Raw genomic sequence first — 20,457 nt, 5'->3', positions numbered from 1 at the left:
TAAATCAGGTTCTTTCTAACTGCTGCTTGTCGGGCAATTCAGACACCATTCCTTTTTGGAGCAAAGCACTGTATACAGCCATATAGGTCAGAAAAAAATGTTTAGAAAACATTGAAAGAACTATATTCCTAAGTATCCTTTCAGCCCTAAAACACAGCCATGCCATCAAAAACTGTCTACATTGTACGGGAATAAAACCCTAACCCTAGCTTCGGGTTTTGCTAGTTAGGGTTAGGGTTCAAATATTTCTCAAAGACCATTTTCTCAATATTCCACTCATTTGACTGGGAAATTTGCTTGTCTGAATCAAAATATAAGTCTGAAAAGACAATACAACACTGCCAAAACCAAAAGAGTGTGTCAGGAATGGTCAAATTCAGTTTTGAAAGGTATTCTTTCATTGGAAACTTTGCGTTAAACGGAGTGCTGAATGAATGTACGTTGAGGCTTAAGTGGCCTAAAAGTCTGAGACAACTAATACATTTTGGCTTTATTTGTTAATAAGCCTTGGATTTTAAAGCCCATGGCAAGAGTTTGCAAGTTAAATCAGGTTCTTTCTAACTGCTGCTTGTCGGGCAATTCAGACACCATTCCTTTTTGGAGCAAAGCACTGTATACAGCCATATAGGTCAGAAAAAAATGTTTAGAAAACATTGAAAGAACTATATTCCTAAGTATCCTTTCAGCCCTAAAACACAGCCATGCCATCAAAAACTGTCTACATTGTACGGGAATAAAACCCTAACCCTAGCTTCGGGTTTTGCTAGTTAGGGTTAGGGTTCAAATATTTCTCAAAGACCATTTTCTCAATATTCCACTCATTTGACTGGGAAATTTGCTTGTCTGAATCAAAATATAAGTCTGAAAAGACAATACAACACTGCCAAAACCAAAAGAGTGTGTCAGGAATGGTCAAATTCAGTTTTGAAAGGTATTCTTTCATTGGAAACTTTGCGTTAAACGGAGTGCTGAATGAATGTACGTTGAGGCTTAAGTGGCCTAAAAGTCTGAGACAACTAATACATTTTGGCTCTATTTGTTAATAAGCCTTGGATTTTAAAGCCCATGGCAAGAGTTTCCAAGTTAAATCAGGTTCTTTCTAACTGCTGCTTGTCGGGCAATTCAGACACCATTCCTTTTTGGAGCAAAGCACTGTATACAGCCATATAGGTCAGAAAAAAATGTTTAGAAAACATTGAAAGAACTATATTCCTAAGTATCCTTTCAGCCCTAAAACACAGCCACGCCATCAAAAACTGTCTACATTGTACGGGAATAAAACCCTAACCCTAGCTTCGGGTTTTGCTAGTTAGGGTTAGGGTTCAAATATTTCTCAAAGACCATTTTCTCAATATTCCACTCATTTGACTGGGAAATTTGCTTGTCTGAATCAAAATATAAGTCTGAAAAGACAATACAACACTGCCAAAACCAAAAGAGTGTGTCAGGAATGGTCAAATTCAGTTTTGAAAGGTATTCTTTCATTGGAAACTTTGCGTTAAACGGAGTGCTGAAAGAATGTATGTTGAGGCTTAAGTGGCCTAAAAGTCTGAGACAACTAATACATTTTGGCTCTATTTGTTAATAAGCCTTGGATTTTAAAGCCCATGGCAAGAGTTTGCAAGTTAAATCAGGTTCTTTCTAACTGCTGCTTGTCGGGCAATTCAGACACCATTCCTTTTTGGAGCAAAGCACTGTATACAGCCATATAGGTCAGAAAAAAATGTTTAGAAAACATTGAAAGAACTATATTCCTAAGTATCCTTTCAGCCCTAAAACACAGCCATGCCATCAAAAACTGTCTACATTGTACGGGAATAAAACCCTAACCCTAGCTTCGGGTTTTGCTAGTTAGGGTTAGGGTTCAAATATGTCTCAAAGACCATTTTCTCAATATTCCACTCATTTGACTGGGAAATTTGCTTGTCTGAATCAAAATATAAGTCTGAAAAGACAATACAACACTGCCAAAACCAAAAGAGTGTGTCAGGAATGGTCAAATTCAGTTTTGAAAGGTATTCTTTCATTGGAAACTTTGCGTTAAACGGAGTGCTGAATGAATGTACGTTGAGGCTTAAGTGGCCTAAAAGTCTGAGACAACTAATACATTTTGGCTCTATTTGTTAATAAGCCTTGGATTTTAAAGCCCATGGCAAGAGTTTGCAAGTTAAATCAGGTTCTTTCTAACTGCTGCTTGTCGGGCAATTCAGACACCATTCCTTTTGGGAGCAAAGCACTGTATACAGCCATATAGGTCAGAAAAAAATGTTTAGAAAACATTGAAAGAACTATATTCCTAAGTATCCTTTCAGCCCTAAAACACAGCCATGCCATCAAAAACTGTCTTCATTGTACGGGAATAAAACGCTAAACCTAGCTTCGGGTTTTGCTAGTTAGGGTTAGGGTTCAAATATTTCTCAAAGACCATTTTCTCAATATTCCTTTCATTTGACTGGGAAATTTGCTTGTCTGAATCAAAATATAAGTCTGAAAAGACAATACAACACTGCCAAAACCAAAAGAGTGTGTCAGGAATGGTCAAATTCAGTTTTGAAAGGTATTCTTTCATTGGAAACTTTGCGTTAAACGGAGTGCTGAATGAATGTACGTTGAGGCTTAAGTGGCCTAAAAGTCTGAGACAACTAATACATTTTGGCTTTATTTGTTAATAAGCCTTGGATTTTAAAGCCCATGGCAAGAGTTTGCAAGTTAAATCAGGTTCTTTCTAACTGTTGCTTGTCGGGCAATTCAGACACCATTCCTTTTTGGAGCAAAGCACTGTATACAGCCATATAGGTCAGAAAAAAATGTTTAGAAAACATTGAAAGAACTATATTCCTAAGTATCCTTTCAGCCCTAAAACACAGCCATGCCATCAAAAACTGTCTACATTGTACGGGAATAAAACCCTAACCCTAGCTTCGGGTTTTGCTAGTTAGGGTTAGGGTTCAAATATTTCTCAAAGACCATTTTCTCAATATTCCACTCATTTGACTGGGAAATTTGCTTGTCTGAATCAAAATATAAGTCTGAAAAGACAATACAACACTGCCAAAACCAAAAGAGTGTGTCAGGAATGGTCAAATTCAGTTTTGAAAGGTATTCTTTCATTGGAAACTTTGCGTTAAACGGAGTGCTGAATGAATGTACGTTGAGGCTTAAGTGGCCTAAAAGTCTGAGACAACTAATACATTTTGGCTTTATTTGTTAATAAGCCTTGGATTTTAAAGCCCATGGCAAGAGTTTGCAAGTTAAATCAGGTTCTTTCTAACTGCTGCTTGTCGGGCAATTCAGACACCATTCCTTTTTGGAGCAAAGCACTGTATACAGCCATATAGGTCAGAAAAAAATGTTTAGAAAACATTGAAAGAACTATATTCCTAAGTATCCTTTCAGCCCTAAAACACAGCCATGCCATCAAAAACTGTCTACATTGTACGGGAATAAAACCCTAACCCTAGCTTCGGGTTTTGCTAGTTAGGGTTAGGGTTCAAATATTTCTCAAAGACCATTTTCTCAATATTCCACTCATTTGACTGGGAAATTTGCTTGTCTGAATCAAAATATAAGTCTGAAAAGACAATACAACACTGCCAAAACCAAAAGAGTGTGTCAGGAATGGTCAAATTCAGTTTTGAAAGGTATTCTTTCATTGGAAACTTTGCGTTAAACGGAGTGCTGAATGAATGTACGTTGAGGCTTAAGTGGCCTAAAAGTCTGAGACAACTAATACATTTTGGCTCTATTTGTTAATAAGCCTTGGATTTTAAAGCCCATGGCAAGAGTTTCCAAGTTAAATCAGGTTCTTTCTAACTGCTGCTTGTCGGGCAATTCAGACACCATTCCTTTTTGGAGCAAAGCACTGTATACAGCCATATAGGTCAGAAAAAAATGTTTAGAAAACATTGAAAGAACTATATTCCTAAGTATCCTTTCAGCCCTAAAACACAGCCACGCCATCAAAAACTGTCTACATTGTACGGGAATAAAACCCTAACCCTAGCTTCGGGTTTTGCTAGTTAGGGTTAGGGTTCAAATATTTCTCAAAGACCATTTTCTCAATATTCCACTCATTTGACTGGGAAATTTGCTTGTCTGAATCAAAATATAAGTCTGAAAAGACAATACAACACTGCCAAAACCAAAAGAGTGTGTCAGGAATGGTCAAATTCAGTTTTGAAAGGTATTCTTTCATTGGAAACTTTGCGTTAAACGGAGTGCTGAAAGAATGTATGTTGAGGCTTAAGTGGCCTAAAAGTCTGAGACAACTAATACATTTTGGCTCTATTTGTTAATAAGCCTTGGATTTTAAAGCCCATGGCAAGAGTTTGCAAGTTAAATCAGGTTCTTTCTAACTGCTGCTTGTCGGGCAATTCAGACACCATTCCTTTTTGGAGCAAAGCACTGTATACAGCCATATAGGTCAGAAAAAAATGTTTAGAAAACATTGAAAGAACTATATTCCTAAGTATCCTTTCAGCCCTAAAACACAGCCATGCCATCAAAAACTGTCTACATTGTACGGGAATAAAACCCTAACCCTAGCTTCGGGTTTTGCTAGTTAGGGTTAGGGTTCAAATATGTCTCAAAGACCATTTTCTCAATATTCCACTCATTTGACTGGGAAATTTGCTTGTCTGAATCAAAATATAAGTCTGAAAAGACAATACAACACTGCCAAAACCAAAAGAGTGTGTCAGGAATGGTCAAATTCAGTTTTGAAAGGTATTCTTTCATTGGAAACTTTGCGTTAAACGGAGTGCTGAATGAATGTACGTTGAGGCTTAAGTGGCCTAAAAGTCTGAGACAACTAATACATTTTGGCTCTATTTGTTAATAAGCCTTGGATTTTAAAGCCCATGGCAAGAGTTTGCAAGTTAAATCAGGTTCTTTCTAACTGCTGCTTGTCGGGCAATTCAGACACCATTCCTTTTTGGAGCAAAGCACTGTATACAGCCATATAGGTCAGAAAAAAATGTTTAGAAAACATTGAAAGAACTATATTCCTAAGTATCCTTTCAGCCCTAAAACACAGCCATGCCATCAAAAACTGTCTTCATTGTACGGGAATAAAACGCTAAACCTAGCTTCGGGTTTTGCTAGTTAGGGTTAGGGTTCAAATATTTCTCAAAGACCATTTTCTCAATATTCCTTTCATTTGACTGGGAAATTTGCTTGTCTGAATCAAAATATAAGTCTGAAAAGACAATACAACACTGCCAAAACCAAAAGAGTGTGTCAGGAATGGTCAAATTCAGTTTTGAAAGGTATTCTTTCATTGGAAACTTTGCGTTAAACGGAGTGCTGAATGAATGTACGTTGAGGCTTAAGTGGCCTAAAAGTCTGAGACAACTAATACATTTTGGCTTTATTTGTTAATAAGCCTTGGATTTTAAAGCCCATGGCAAGAGTTTGCAAGTTAAATCAGGTTCTTTCTAACTGTTGCTTGTCGGGCAATTCAGACACCATTCCTTTTTGGAGCAAAGCACTGTATACAGCCATATAGGTCAGAAAAAAATGTTTAGAAAACATTGAAAGAACTATATTCCTAAGTATCCTTTCAGCCCTAAAACACAGCCATGCCATCAAAAACTGTCTACATTGTACGGGAATAAAACCCTAACCCTAGCTTCGGGTTTTGCTAGTTAGGGTTAGGGTTCAAATATTTCTCAAAGACCATTTTCTCAATATTCCACTCATTTGACTGGGAAATTTGCTTGTCTGAATCAAAATATAAGTCTGAAAAGACAATACAACACTGCCAAAACCAAAAGAGTGTGTCAGGAATGGTCAAATTCAGTTTTGAAAGGTATTCTTTCATTGGAAAATTTGCGTTAAACGGAGTGCTGAATGAATGTACGTTGAGGCTTAAGTGGCCTAAAAGTCTGAGACAACTAATACATTTTGGCTTTATTTGTTAATAAGCCTTGGATTTTAAAGCCCATGGCAAGAGTTTGCAAGTTAAATCAGGTTCTTTCTAACTGCTGCTTGTCGGGCAATTCAGACACCATTCATTTTGGAGCAAAGCACTGTATACAGCCATATAGGTCAGAAAAAAATGTTTAGAAAACATTGAAAGAACTATATTCCTAAGTATCCTCTCAGCCCTAAAACACAGCCATGCCATCAAAAACTGTCTACATTGTACGGGAATAAAACCCTAACCCTAGCTTCAGGTTTTGCTAGTTAGGGTTAGGGTTCAAATATTTCTCAAAGACCATTTTCTCAATATTCCACTCATTTGACTGGGAAATTTGCTTGTCTGAATCAAAATATAAGTCTGAAAAGACAATACAACACTGCCAAAACCAAAAGAGTGTGTCAGGAATGGTCAAATTCAGTTTTGAAAGGTATTCTTTCATTGGAAACTTTGCGTTAAACGGAGTGCTGAATGAATGTACGTTGAGGCTTAAGTGGCCTAAAAGTCTGAGACAACTAATACATTTTGGCTCTATTTGTTAATAAGCCTTGGATTTTAAAGCCCATGGCAAGAGTTTCCAAGTTAAATCAGGTTCTTTCTAACTGCTGCTTGTCGGGCAATTCAGACACCATTCCTTTTTGGAGCAAAGCACTGTATACAGCCATATAGGTCAGAAAAAAATGTTTAGAAAACATTGAAAGAACTATATTCCTAAGTATCCTTTCAGCCCTAAAACACAGCCATGCCATCAAAAACTGTCTACATTGTACGGGAATAAAACCCTAACCCTAGCTTCGGGTTTTGCTAGTTAGGGTTAGGGTTCAAATATTTCTCAAAGACCATTTTCTCAATATTCCACTCATTTGACTGGGAAATTTGCTTGTCTGAATCAAAATATAAGTCTGAAAAGACAATACAACACTGCCAAAACCAAAAGAGTGTGTCAGGAATGGTCAAATTCAGTTTTGAAAGGTATTCTTTCATTGGAAACTTTGCGTTAAACGGAGTGCTGAATGAATGTACGTTGAGGCTTAAGTGGCCTAAAAGTCTGAGACAACTAATACATTTTGGCTTTATTTGTTAATAAGCCTTGGATTTTAAAGCCCATGGCAAGAGTTTGCAAGTTAAATCAGGTTCTTTCTAACTGCTGCTTGTCGGGCAATTCAGACACCATTCCTTTTTGGAGCAAAGCACTGTATACAGCCATATAGGTCAGAAAAAAATGTTTAGAAAACATTGAAAGAACTATATTCCTAAGTATCCTTTCAGCCCTAAAACACAGCCATGCCATCAAAAACTGTCTACATTGTACGGGAATAAAACCCTAACCCTAGCTTCGGGTTTTGCTAGTTAGGGTTAGGGTTCAAATATTTCTCAAAGACCATTTTCTCAATATTCCACTCATTTGACTGGGAAATTTGCTTGTCTGAATCAAAATATAAGTCTGAAAAGACAATACAACACTGCCAAAACCAAAAGAGTGTGTCAGGAATGGTCAAATTCAGTTTTGAAAGGTATTCTTTCATTGGAAACTTTGCGTTAAACGGAGTGCTGAATGAATGTACGTTGAGGCTTAAGTGGCCTAAAAGTCTGAGACAACTAATACATTTTGGCTCTATTTGTTAATAAGCCTTGGATTTTAAAGCCCATGGCAAGAGTTTCCAAGTTAAATCAGGTTCTTTCTAACTGCTGCTTGTCGGGCAATTCAGACACCATTCCTTTTTGGAGCAAAGCACTGTATACAGCCATATAGGTCAGAAAAAAATGTTTAGAAAACATTGAAAGAACTATATTCCTAAGTATCCTTTCAGCCCTAAAACACAGCCACGCCATCAAAAACTGTCTACATTGTACGGGAATAAAACCCTAACCCTAGCTTCGGGTTTTGCTAGTTAGGGTTAGGGTTCAAATATTTCTCAAAGACCATTTTCTCAATATTCCACTCATTTGACTGGGAAATTTGCTTGTCTGAATCAAAATATAAGTCTGAAAAGACAATACAACACTGCCAAAACCAAAAGAGTGTGTCAGGAATGGTCAAATTCAGTTTTGAAAGGTATTCTTTCATTGGAAACTTTGCGTTAAACGGAGTGCTGAAAGAATGTATGTTGAGGCTTAAGTGGCCTAAAAGTCTGAGACAACTAATACATTTTGGCTCTATTTGTTAATAAGCCTTGAATTTTAAAGCCCATGGCAAGAGTTTGCAAGTTAAATCAGGTTCTTTCTAACTGCTGCTTGTCGGGCAATTCAGACACCATTCCTTTTTGGAGCAAAGCACTGTATACAGCCATATAGGTCAGAAAAAAATGTTTAGAAAACATTGAAAGAACTATATTCCTAAGTATCCTTTCAGCCCTAAAACACAGCCATGCCATCAAAAACTGTCTACATTGTACGGGAATAAAACCCTAACCCTAGCTTCGGGTTTTGCTAGTTAGGGTTAGGGTTCAAATATGTCTCAAAGACCATTTTCTCAATATTCCACTCATTTGACTGGGAAATTTGCTTGTCTGAATCAAAATATAAGTCTGAAAAGACAATACAACACTGCCAAAACCAAAAGAGTGTGTCAGGAATGGTCAAATTCAGTTTTGAAAGGTATTCTTTCATTGGAAACTTTGCGTTAAACGGAGTGCTGAATGAATGTACGTTGAGGCTTAAGTGGCCTAAAAGTCTGAGACAACTAATACATTTTGGCTCTATTTGTTAATAAGCCTTGGATTTTAAAGCCCATGGCAAGAGTTTCCAAGTTAAATCAGGTTCTTTCTAACTGCTGCTTGTCGGGCAATTCAGACACCATTCCTTTTTGGAGCAAAGCACTGTATACAGCCATATAGGTCAGAAAAAAATGTTTAGAAAACATTGAAAGAACTATATTCCTAAGTATCCTTTCAGCCCTAAAACACAGCCATGCCATCAAAAACTGTCTACATTGTACGGGAATAAAACCCTAACCCTAGCTTCGGGTTTTGCTAGTTAGGGTTAGGGTTCAAATATTTCTCAAAGACCATTTTCTCAATATTCCACTCATTTGACTGGGAAATTTGCTTGTCTGAATCAAAATATAAGTCTGAAAAGACAATACAACACTGCCAAAACCAAAAGAGTGTGTTAGGAATGGTCAAATTCAGTTTTGAAAGGTATTCTTTCATTGGAAACTTTGCGTTAAACGGAGTGCTGAATGAATGTACGTTGAGGCTTAAGTGGCCTAAAAGTCTGAGACAACTAATACATTTTGGCTCTATTTGTTAATAAGCCTTGGATTTTAAAGCCCATGGCAAGAGTTTGCAAGTTAAATCAGGTTCTTTCTAACTGCTGCTTGTCGGGCAATTCAGACACCATTCCTTTTTGGAGCAAAGCACTGTATACAGCCATATAGGTCAGAAAAAAATGTTTAGAAAACATTGAAAGAACTGTATTCCTAAGTATCCTTTCAGCCCTAAAACACAGCCACGCCATCAAAAACTGTCTACATTGTACGGGAATAAAACCCTAACCCTAGCTTCGGGTTTTGCTAGTTAGGGTTAGGGTTCAAATATTTCTCAAAGACCATTTTCTCAATATTCCACTCATTTGACTGGGAAATTTGCTTGTCTGAATCAAAATATAAGTCTGAAAAGACAATACAACACTGCCAAAACCAAAAGAGTGTGTCAGGAATGGTCAAATTCAGTTTTGAAAGGTATTCTTTCATTGGAAACTTTGCGTTAAACGGAGTGCTGAAAGAATGTATGTTGAGGCTTAAGTGGCCTAAAAGTCTGAGACAACTAATACATTTTGGCTCTATTTGTTAATAAGCCTTGGATTTTAAAGCCCATGGCAAGAGTTTGCAAGTTAAATCAGGTTCTTTCTAACTGCTGCTTGTCGGGCAATTCAGACACCATTCCTTTTTGGAGCAAAGCACTGTATACAGCCATATAGGTCAGAAAAAAATGTTTAGAAAACATTGAAAGAACTATATTCCTAAGTATCCTTTCAGCCCTAAAACACAGCCATGCCATCAAAAACTGTCTACATTGTACGGGAATAAAACCCTAACCCTAGCTTCGGGTTTTGCTAGTTAGGGTTAGGGTTCAAATATGTCTCAAAGACCATTTTCTCAATATTCCACTCATTTGACTGGGAAATTTGCTTGTCTGAATCAAAATATAAGTCTGAAAAGACAATACAACACTGCCAAAACCAAAAGAGTGTGTCAGGAATGGTCAAATTCAGTTTTGAAAGGTATTCTTTCATTGGAAACTTTGCGTTAAACGGAGTGCTGAATGAATGTACGTTGAGGCTTAAGTGGCCTTAAAGTCTGAGACAACTAATACATTTTGGCTTTATTTGTTAATAAGCCTTGGATTTTAAAGCCCATGGCAAGAGTTTGCAAGTTATATCAGGTTCTTTCTAACTGCTGCTTGTCGGGCAATTCAGACACCATTCCTTTTTGGAGCAAAGCACTGTATACAGCCATATAGGTCAGAAAAAAATGTTTAGAAAACATTGAAAGAACTATATTCCTAAGTATCCTTTCAGCCCTAAAACACAGCCATGCCATCAAAAACTGTCTACATTGTACGGAAATAAAACCCTAACCCTAGCTTCGGGTTTTGCTAGTTAGGGTTAGGGTTCAAATATTTCTCAAAGACCATTTTCTCAATATTCCACTCATTTGACTGGGAAATTTCCTTGTCTGAATCAAAATATAAGTCTGAAAAGACAATACAACACTGCCAAAACCAAAAGAGTGTGTCAGGAATGGTCAAATTCAGTTTTGAAAGGTATTCTTTCATTGGAAACTTTGCGTTAAACGGAGTGCTGAATGAATGTACGTTGAGGCTTAAGTGGCCTAAAAGTCTGAGACAACTAATACATTTTGGCTTTATTTGTTAATAAGCCTTGGATTTTAAAGCCCATGGCAAGAGTTTGCAAGTTAAATCAGGTTCTTTCTAACTGCTGCTTGTCGGGCAATTCAGACACCATTCCTTTTTGGAGCAAAGCACTGTATACAGCCATATAGGTCAGAAAAAAATGTTTAGAAAACATTGAAAGAACTATATTCCTAAGTATCCTTTCAGCCCTAAAACACAGCCATGCCATCAAAAACTGTCTACATTGTACGGGAATAAAACCCTAACCCTAGCTTCGGGATTTGCTAGTTAGGGTTAGGGTTCAAATATTTCTCAAAGACCATTTTCTCAATATTCCACTCATTTGACTGGGAAATTTGCTTGTCTGAATCAAAATATAAGTCTGAAAAGACAATACAACACTGCCAAAACCAAAAGAGTGTGTCAGGAATGGTCAAATTCAGTTTTGAAAGGTATTCTTTCATTGGAAACTTTGCGTTAAACGGAGTGCTGAATGAATGTACGTTGAGGCTTAAGTGGCCTAAAAGTCTGAGACAACTAATACATTTTGGCTTTATTTGTTAATAAGCCTTGGATTTTAAAGCCCATGGCAAGAGTTTGCAAGTTAAATCAGGTTCTTTCTAACTGCTGCTTGTCGGGCAATTCAGACACCATTCCTTTTTGGAGCAAAGCACTGTATACAGCCATATAGGTCAGAAAAAAATGTTTAGAAAACATTGAAAGAACTATATTCCTAAGTATCCTTTCAGCCCTAAAACACAGCCATGCCATCAAAAACTGTCTACATTGTACGGGAATAAAACCCTAACCCTTGCTTCGGGTTTTGCTAGTTAGGGTTAGGGTTCAAATATTTCTCAAAGACCATTTTCTCAATATTCCACTCATTTGACTGGGAAATTTGCTTGTCTGAATCAAAATATAAGTCTGAAAAGACAATACAACACTGCCAAAACCAAAAGAGTGTGTCAGGAATGGTCAAATTCAGTTTTGAAAGGTATTCTTTCATTGGAAACTTTGCGTTAAACGGAGTGCTGAATGAATGTACGTTGAGGCTTAAGTGGCCTAAAAGTCTGAGACAACTAATACATTTTGGCTCTATTTGTTAATAAGCCTTGGATTTTAAAGCCCATGGCAAGAGTTTCCAAGTTAAATCAGGTTCTTTCTAACTGCTGCTTGTCGGGCAATTCAGACACCATTCCTTTTTGGAGCAAAGCACTGTATACAGCCATATAGGTCAGAAAAAAATGTTTAGAAAACATTGAAAGAACTGTATTCCTAAGTATCCTTTCAGCCCTAAAACACAGCCACGCCATCAAAAACTGTCTACATTGTACGGGAATAAAACCCTAACCCTAGCTTCGGGTTTTGCTAGTTAGGGTTAGGGTTCAAATATTTCTCAAAGACCATTTTCTCAATATTCCACTCATTTGACTGGGAAATTTGCTTGTCTGAATCAAAATATAAGTCTGAAAAGACAATACAACACTGCCAAAACCAAAAGAGTGTGTCAGGAATGGTCAAATTCAGTTTTGAAAGGTATTCTTTCATTGGAAACTTTGCGTTAAACGGAGTGCTGAATGAATGTACGTTGAGGCTTAAGTGGCCTAAAAGTCTGAGACAACTAATACATTTTGGCTCTATTTGTTAATAAGCCTTGGATTTTAAAGCCCATGGCAAGAGTTTGCAAGTTAAATCAGGTTCTTTCTAACTGCTGCTTGTCGGGCAATTCAGACACCATTCCTTTTTGGAGCAAAGCACTGTATACAGCCATATAGGTCAGAAAAAAATGTTTAGAAAACATTGAAAGAACTATATTCCTAAGTATCCTTTCAGCCCTAAAACACAGCCATGCCATCAAAAACTGTCTACATTGTACGGGAATAAAACCCTAACCCTAGCTTCGGGTTTTGCTAGTTAGGGTTAGGGTTCAAATATTTCTCAAAGACCATTTTCTCAATATTCCACTCATTTGACTGGGAAATTTGCTTGTCTGAATCAAAATATAAGTCTGAAAAGACAATACAACACTGCCAAAACCAAAAGAGTGTGTCAGGAATGGTCAAATTCAGTTTTGAAAGGTATTCTTTCATTGGAAACTTTGCGTTAAACGGAGTGCTGAATGAATGTACGTTGAGGCTTAAGTGGCCTAAAAGTCTGAGACAACTAATACATTTTGGCTTTATTTGTTAATAAGCCTTGGATTTTAAAGCCCATGGCAAGAGTTTGCAAGTTAAATCAGGTTCTTTCTAACTGCTGCTTGTCGGGCAATTCAGACACCATTCCTTTTTGGAGCAAAGCACTGTATACAGCCATATAGGTCAGAAAAAAATGTTTAGAAAACATTGAAAGAACTATATTCCTAAGTATCCTTTCAGCCCTAAAACACAGCCATGCCATCAAAAACTGTCTACATTGTACGGGAATAAAACCCTAACCCTAGCTTCGGGATTTGCTAGTTAGGGTTAGGGTTCAAATATTTCTCAAAGACCATTTTCTCAATATTCCACTCATTTGACTGGGAAATTTGCTTGTCTGAATCAAAATATAAGTCTGAAAAGACAATACAACACTGCCAAAACCAAAAGAGTGTGTCAGGAATGGTCAAATTCAGTTTTGAAAGGTATTCTTTCATTGGAAACTTTGCGTTAAACGGAGTGCTGAATGAATGTACGTTGAGGCTTAAGTGGCCTAAAAGTCTGAGACAACTAATACATTTTGGCTTTATTTGTTAATAAGCCTTGGATTTTAAAGCCCATGGCAAGAGTTTGCAAGTTAAATCAGGTTCTTTCTAACTGCTGCTTGTCGGGCAATTCAGACACCATTCCTTTTTGGAGCAAAGCACTGTATACAGCCATATAGGTCAGAAAAAAATGTTTAGAAAACATTGAAAGAACTATATTCCTAAGTATCCTTTCAGCCCTAAAACACAGCCATGCCATCAAAAACTGTCTACATTGTACGGGAATAAAACCCTAACCCTTGCTTCGGGTTTTGCTAGTTAGGGTTAGGGTTCAAATATTTCTCAAAGACCATTTTCTCAATATTCCACTCATTTGACTGGGAAATTTGCTTGTCTGAATCAAAATATAAGTCTGAAAAGACAATACAACACTGCCAAAACCAAAAGAGTGTGTCAGGAATGGTCAAATTCAGTTTTGAAAGGTATTCTTTCATTGGAAACTTTGCGTTAAACGGAGTGCTGAATGAATGTACGTTGAGGCTTAAGTGGCCTAAAAGTCTGAGACAACTAATACATTTTGGCTCTATTTGTTAATAAGCCTTGGATTTTAAAGCCCATGGCAAGAGTTTCCAAGTTAAATCAGGTTCTTTCTAACTGCTGCTTGTCGGGCAATTCAGACACCATTCCTTTTTGGAGCAAAGCACTGTATACAGCCATATAGGTCAGAAAAAAATGTTTAGAAAACATTGAAAGAACTGTATTCCTAAGTATCCTTTCAGCCCTAAAACACAGCCACGCCATCAAAAACTGTCTACATTGTACGGGAATAAAACCCTAACCCTAGCTTCGGGTTTTGCTAGTTAGGGTTAGGGTTCAAATATTTCTCAAAGACCATTTTCTCAATATTCCACTCATTTGACTGGGAAATTTGCTTGTCTGAATCAAAATATAAGTCTGAAAAGACAATACAACACTGCCAAAACCAAAAGAGTGTGTCAGGAATGGTCAAATTCAGTTTTGAAAGGTATTCTTTCATTGGAAACTTTGCGTTAAACGGAGTGCTGAATGAATGTACGTTGAGGCTTAAGTGGCCTAAAAGTCTGAGACAACTAATACATTTTGGCTCTATTTGTTAATAAGCCTTGGATTTTAAAGCCCATGGCAAGAGTTTGCAAGTTAAATCAGGTTCTTTCTAACTGCTGCTTGTCGGGCAATTCAGACACCATTCCTTTTTGGAGCAAAGCACTGTATACAGCCATATAGGTCAGAAAAAAATGTTTAGAAAACATTGAAAGAACTATATTCCTAAGTATCCTTTCAGCCCTAAAACACAGCCATGCCATCAAAAACTGTCTACATTGTACGGGAATAAAACCCTAACCCTAGCTTCGGGTTTTGCTAGTTAGGGTTAGGGTTCAAATATTTCTCAAAGACCATTTTCTCAATATTCCACTCATTTGACTGGGAAATTTGCTTGTCTGAATCAAAATATAAGTCTGAAAAGACAATACAACACTGCCAAAACCAAAAGAGTGTGTCAGGAATGGTCAAATTCAGTTTTGAAAGGTATTCTTTCATTGGAAACTTTGCGTTAAACGGAGTGCTGAATGAATGTACGTTGAGGCTTAAGTGGCCTAAAAGTCTGAGACAACTAATACATTTTGGCTTTATTTGTTAATAAGCCTTGGATTTTAAAGCCCATGGCAAGAGTTTGCAAGTTAAATCAGGTTCTTTCTAACTGCTGCTTGTCGGGCAATTCAGACACCATTCCTTTTTGGAGCAAAGCACTGTATACAGCCATATAGGTCAGAAAAAAATGTTTAGAAAACATTGAAAGAACTATATTCCTAAGTATCCTTTCAGCCCTAAAACACAGCCATGCCATCAAAAACTGTCTACATTGTACGGGAATAAAACCCTAACCCTAGCTTCGGGATTTGCTAGTTAGGGTTAGGGTTCAAATATTTCTCAAAGACCATTTTCTCAATATTCCACTCATTTGACTGGGAAATTTGCTTGTCTGAATCAAAATATAAGTCTGAAAAGACAATACAACACTGCCAAAACCAAAAGAGTGTGTCAGGAATGGTCAAATTCAGTTTTGAAAGGTATTCTTTCATTGGAAACTTTGCGTTAAACGGAGTGCTGAATGAATGTACGTTGAGGCTTAAGTGGCCTAAAAGTCTGAGACAACTAATACATTTTGGCTTTATTTGTTAATAAGCCTTGGATTTTAAAGCCCATGGCAAGAGTTTGCAAGTTAAATCAGGTTCTTTCTAACTGCTGCTTGTCGGGCAATTCAGACACCATTCCTTTTTGGAGCAAAGCACTGTATACAGCCATATAGGTCAGAAAAAAATGTTTAGAAAACATTGAAAGAACTATATTCCTAAGTATCCTTTCAGCCCTAAAACACAGCCATGCCATCAAAAACTGTCTACATTGTACGGGAATAAAACCCTAACCCTAGCTTCGGGTTTTGCTAGTTAGGGTTAGGGTTCAAATATGTCTCAAAGACCATTTTCTCAATATTCCACTCATTTGACTGGGAAATTTGCTTGTCTGAATCAAAATATAAGTCTGAAAAGACAATACAACACTGCCAAAACCAAAAGAGTGTGTCAGGAATGGTCAAATTCAGTTTTGAAAGGTATTCTTTCATTGGAAACTTTGCGTTAAACGGAGTGCTGAATGAATGTACGTTGAGGCTTAAGTGGCCTAAAAGTCTGAGACAACTAATACATTTTGGCTCTATTTGTTAATAAGCCTTGGATTTTAAAGCCCATGGCAAGAGTTTCCAAGTTAAATCAGGTTCTTTCTAACTGCTGCTTGTCGGGCAATTCAGACACCATTCCTTTTTGGAGCAAAGCACTGTATACAGCCATATAGGTCAGAAAAAAATGTTTAGAAAACATTGAAAGAACTGTATTCCTAAGTATCCTTTCAGCCCTAAAACACAGCCACGCCATCAAAAACTGTCTACATTGTACGGGAATAAAACCCTAACCCTAGCTTCGGGTTTTGCTAGTTAGGGTTAGGGTTCAAATATTTCTCAAAGACCATTTTCTCAATATTCCACTCATTTGACTGGGAAATTTGCTTGTCTGAATCAAAATATAAGTCTGAAAAGACAATACAACACTGCCAAAACCAAAAGAGTGTGTCAGGAATGGTCAAATTCAGTTTTGAAAGGTATTCTTTCATTGGAAACTTTGCGTTAAACGGAGTGCTGAATGAATGTACGTTGAGGCTTAAGTGGCCTAGAAGTCTGAGACAACTAATACATTTTGGCTCTATTTGTTAATAAGCCTTGGATTTTAAAGCCCATGGCAAGAGTTTGCAAGTTAAATCAGGTTCTTTCTAACTGCTGCTTGTCGGGCAATTCAGACACCATTCCTTTTTGGAGCAAAGCACTGTATACAGCCATATAGGTCAGAAAAAAATGTTTAGAAAACATTGAAAGAACTATATTCCTAAGTATCCTTTCAGCCCTAAAACACAGCCATGCCATCAAAAACTGTCTACATTGTACGGGAATAAAACCCTAACCCTAGCTTCGGGTTTTGCTAGTTAGGGTTAGGGTTCAAATATTTCTCAAAGACCATTTTCTCAATATTCCACTCATTTGACTGGGAAATTTGCTTGTCTGAATCAAAATATAAGTCTGAAAAGACAATACAACACTGCCAAAACCAAAAGAGTGTGTCAGGAATGGTCAAATTCAGTTTTGAAAGGTATTCTTTCATTGGAAACTTTGCGTTAAACGGAGTGCTGAATGAATGTACGTTGAGGCTTAAGTGGCCTAAAAGTCTGAGACAACTAATACATTATGGCTTTATTTGTTAATAAGCCTTGGATTTTAAAGCCCATGGCAAGAGTTTGCAAGTTAAATCAGGTTCTTTCTAACTGCTGCTTGTCGGGCAATTCAGACACCATTCCTTTTTGGAGCAAAGCACTGTATACAGCCATATAGGTCAGAAAAAAATGTTTAGAAAACATTGAAAGAACTATATTCCTAAGTATCCTTTCAGCCCTAAAACACAGCCATGCCATCAAAAACTGTCTACATTGTACGGGAATAAAACCCTAACCCTAGCTTCGGGTTTTGCTAGTTAGGGTTAGGGTTCAAATATTTCTCAAAGACCATTTTCTCAATATTCCACTCATTTGACTGGGAAATTTGCTTGTCTGAATCAAAATATAAGTCTGAAAAGACAATACAACACTGCCAAAACCAAAAGAGTGTGTCAGGAATGGTCAAATTCAGTTTTGAAAGGTATTCTTTCATTGGAAACTTTGCGTTAAACGGAGTGCTGAATGAATGTACGTTGAGGCTTAAGTGGCCTAAAAGTCTGAGACAACTAATACATTTTGGCTCTATTTGTTAATAAGCCTTGGATTTTAAAGCCCATGGCAAGAGTTTGCAAGTTAAATCAGGTTCTTTCTAACTGCTGCTTGTCGGGCAATTCAGACACCATTCCTTTTTGGAGCAAAGCACTGTATACAGCCATATAGGTCAGAAAAAAATGTTTAGAAAACATTGAAAGAACTGTATTCCTAAGTATCCTTTCAGCCCTAAAACACAGCCACGCCATCAAAAACTGTCTACATTGTACGGGAATAAAACCCTAACCCTAGCTTCGGGTTTTGCTAGTTAGGCTTAGGGTTCAAATATTTCTCAAAGACCATTTTCTCAATATTCCACTCATTTGACTGGGACATTTGCTTGTCTGAATCAAAATATAAGTCTGAAAAGACAATACAACACTGCCAAAACCAAAAGAGTGTGTCAGGAATGGTCAAATTCAGTTTTGAAAGGTATTCTTTCATTGGAAACTTTGCGTTAAACGGAGTGCTGAATGAATGTATGTTGAGGCTTAAGTGGCCTAAAAGTCTGAGACAACTAATACATTTTGGCTCTATTTGTTAATAAGCCTTGGATTTTAAAGCCCATGGCAAGAGTTTGCAAGTTAAATCAGGTTCTTTCTAACTGCTGCTTGTCGGGCAATTCAGACACCATTCCTTTTTGGAGCAAAGCACTGTATACAGCCATATAGGTCAGAAAAAAATGTTTAGAAAACATTGAAAGAACTATATTCCTAAGTATCCTTTCAGCCCTAAAACACAGCCATGCCATCAAAAACTGTCTACATTGTACGGGAATAAAACCCTAACCCTAGCTTCGGGTTTTGCTAGTTAGGGTTAGGGTTCAAATATGTCTCAAAGACCATTTTCTCAATATTCCACTCATTTGACTGGGAAATTTGCTTGTCTGAATCAAAATATAAGTCTGAAAAGACAATACAACACTGCCAAAACCAAAAGAGTGTGTCAGGAATGGTCAAATTCAGTTTTGAAAGGTATTCTTTCATTGGAAACTTTGCGTTAAACGGAGTGCTGAATGAATGTACGTTGAGGCTTAAGTGGCCTTAAAGTCTGAGACAACTAATACATTTTGGCTTTATTTGTTAATAAGCCTTGGATTTTAAAGCCCATGGCAAGAGTTTGCAAGTTATATCAGGTTCTTTCTAACTGCTGCTTGTCGGGCAATTCAGACACCATTCCTTTTTGGAGCAAAGCACTGTATACAGCCATATAGGTCAGAAAAAAATGTTTAGAAAACATTGAAAGAACTATATTCCTAAGTATCCTTTCAGCCCTAAAACACAGCCATGCCATCAAAAACTGTCTACATTGTACGGAAATAAAACCCTAACCCTAGCTTCGGGTTTTGCTAGTTAGGGTTAGGGTTCAAATATTTCTCAAAGACCATTTTCTCAATATTCCACTCATTTGACTGGGAAATTTGCTTGTCTGAATCAAAATATAAGTCTGAAAAGACAATACAACACTGCCAAAACCAAAAGAGTGTGTCAGGAATGGTCAAATTCAGTTTTGAAAGGTATTCTTTCATTGGAAACTTTGCGTTAAACGGAGTGCTGAATGAATGTACGTTGAGGCTTAAGTGGCCTAAAAGTCTGAGACAACTAATACATTTTGGCTTTATTTGTTAATAAGCCTTGGATTTTAAAGCCCATGGCAAGAGTTTGCAAGTTAAATCAGGTTCTTTCTAACTGCTGCTTGTCGGGCAATTCAGACACCATTCCTTTTTGGAGCAAAGCACTGTATACAGCCATATAGGTCAGAAAAAAATGTTTAGAAAACATTGAAAGAACTATATTCCTAAGTATCCTTTCAGCCCTAAAACACAGCCATGCCATCAAAAACTGTCTACATTGTACGCGAATAAAACCCTAACCCTAGCTTCGGGTTTTGCTAGTTAGGGTTAGGGTTCAAATATTTCTCAAAGACCATTTTCTCAATATTCCACTCATTTGACTGGGAAATTTGCTTGTCTGAATCAAAATATAAGTCTGAAAAGACAATACAACACTGCCAAAACCAAAAGAGTGTGTCAGGAATGGTCAAATTCAGTTTTGAAAGGTATTCTTTCATTGGAAACTTTGCGTTAAACGGAGTGCTGAATGAATGTACGTTGAGGCTTAAGTGGCCTAAAAGTCTGAGACAACTAATACATTTTGGCTTTATTTGTTAATAAGCCTTGGATTTTAAAGCCCATGGCAAGAGTTTGCAAGTTAAATCAGGTTCTTTCTAACTGCTGCTTGTCGGGCAATTCAGACACCATTCCTTTTTGGAGCAAAGCACTGTATACAGCCATATAGGTCAGAAAAAAATGTTTAGAAAACATTGAAAGAACTGTATTCCTAAGTATCCTTTCAGCCCTAAAACACAGCCACGCCATCAAAAACTGTCTACATTGTACGGGAATAAAACCCTAACCCTAGCTTCGGGTTTTGCTAGTTAGGGTTAGGGTTCAAATATTTCTCAAAGACCATTTTCTCAATATTCCACTCATTTGACTGGGAAATTTGCTTGTCTGAATCAAAACATAAGTCTGAAAAGACAATACAACACTGCCAAAACCAAAAGAGTGTGTCAGGAATGGTCAAATTCAGTTTTGAAAGGTATTCTTTCATTGG

The sequence above is a fragment of the Atractosteus spatula genome, chromosome 6 (genome assembly GCF_055471065.1).
Source record: "Atractosteus spatula isolate fAtrSpa1 chromosome 6, fAtrSpa1.hap1, whole genome shotgun sequence".
Taxonomy (NCBI): domain Eukaryota; kingdom Metazoa; phylum Chordata; class Actinopteri; order Semionotiformes; family Lepisosteidae; genus Atractosteus; species Atractosteus spatula.
The sequence above is the reverse complement of the archived record's forward strand: the minus strand, read 5'-3'. Positions refer to the sequence as shown.